Here is a 1,941-nt window from a genome sequence, read left to right as displayed (position 1 = left end):
AATCCTGGAAATACACGCTGTTTACTTAAATAGTTGAATCAATTATAAAAGCCCAGAAACTGTAACGCTCAAAAACTGTATCTACAAAATAGATTTTAAAAATCAAAAATAGACTTTAAATATTTGACTTTATTGAATTAAATTTTGAAATAGCTATTAAAACGAGTAGAATCTTTTATATGAGCGTGAGCACCTAACAACCTACACTTACGTTTGACTTTATTTTTCAAAATAGTGGCTTGTATTCATTGTTAAATAAAATCGTTTTATTGTTTCAAATTTATTGTTGAACAAGGCAGAGCCACCTCTTATTTTTAGTATTTCACAGTTTGGGGATAGGAGATCGATTCCCACCATGAATGGCAAAAATTTCCTTTTATGGAGGATTTTACGCTAGTTTACAATCGGGGTTCTATTTGAAATCTATTCAAAATCTCGGAAAACGTTTTTCAAAGAGATTTTAACCCATGATAAAATTGAAGATTTACAAGCATTTTGCTAAATAATTAGTCTAGGCTAGACTGGGCACCCTATGGTTTTCACATTTCTCTGTCTGGTCATCTTCAAATATTTCTGCTTGAAGGTGTTCTATCAATTTTCTCCCCGGATAATTGCCCTTTCAGAATGATTACAATCTTGCAATGTGATATGAAGAGGAGGAACAAATTGTTCATCTTCCCTCTTTGCTAGTGGTTGTGGAAAAATAAATAAAATGAAGATTTATTCTAGGATTATGGATTCTCTACACTCTGGCCTTTCTTTTAAATGTTGTATGCTTTTTTTTAAAATTCAGCCCTAGCTTAAAAATATATCAAATAAAATTCTAAAGTAAAAAAAAAAATTATTTTTGAAATAATGCCCTTTTTGAAATAATGCGCGTACGGCATACGTCATACTTGACATTCCCTAGATACGCCACTGGCGTTGATTAGTGTTGCTATTACATAATTTTTTAAAAGGGGAGCATCTAGAGAGGAATTATTGATGTCAATACGTTGTATACGTTGCTAAACTTTAATTTTGAGAATAAATTTGAAATTATTTTTTAATACTTGTTAGAGTAAAATCAATGGGTAATCTATGGAACTGAAACACAGACGCTAATGAAGGAAGAAAATGTTATAAAATATTAACATTTATTAAGACATATTCATATAGATTTTTTGTAACTTTTTACTTTTAAGACAAATTCTCCCTGCATAAAACTGGAATAGAAGAAAAAGCAAACTAAACTTACATTAATATATCTGCTTTGAAACTTTAATCATCTATTTTAAGACATTTGAGTTAAAAAAAAATATGTATGGCTAAATTATTGCGTAGCAAACGTAGAGTTTTGTGAGTGAAGCGAGCAGGGTTCACTACTTAAAAATTATTTTCTACGTTTTGACGCCAACAACACCCTTTTACGAATGTTTATAGATTCTTAATATAATATTCTTGTACCAAAAATAACAATAATAGTCGGACATAAAGATACATAAAAGTAAGTACCTTAAAATGTTCTCAAATTCCAATCCTAAAATGAATTTCTACCTTCTTAAAGCTCCTTTTTCTGAAAACAAAAAACATTATCTCTTCATTGAACTACTTTTTCTATAATGTAAGTGGTCTTTACACCGTATATTATTTATTTTTATTGCGAAAAATTTAAACAAAACGCATTTTTGGTACAAAGAGCGATTCACTCAGCATACGAAAAAAATCGCACATGCGTATTCTGAGATGCGAACAAGAGTTTGATTGGAGATCTTTTTAAGGGGAAATGAATTTATCCAATCAAGTTCCCGTTCGCAATGCCAAATTCGCATGAGCGAATTTTTCACATATATTGCAAATCGCCCATAACGTCATCAACGATAATTTTGTGCCGAAGTAAAGTAACTTTTTCTCATATTGAAAAAAGAGCTAGAAGCTAAAAATTTATCATCATCAAAATAT

This window comes from Parasteatoda tepidariorum, chromosome 1 (genome assembly GCF_043381705.1).
Source record: "Parasteatoda tepidariorum isolate YZ-2023 chromosome 1, CAS_Ptep_4.0, whole genome shotgun sequence".
Lineage (NCBI taxonomy): Eukaryota > Metazoa > Arthropoda > Arachnida > Araneae > Theridiidae > Parasteatoda > Parasteatoda tepidariorum.
Note: the sequence above shows the minus strand (reverse complement) of the source record.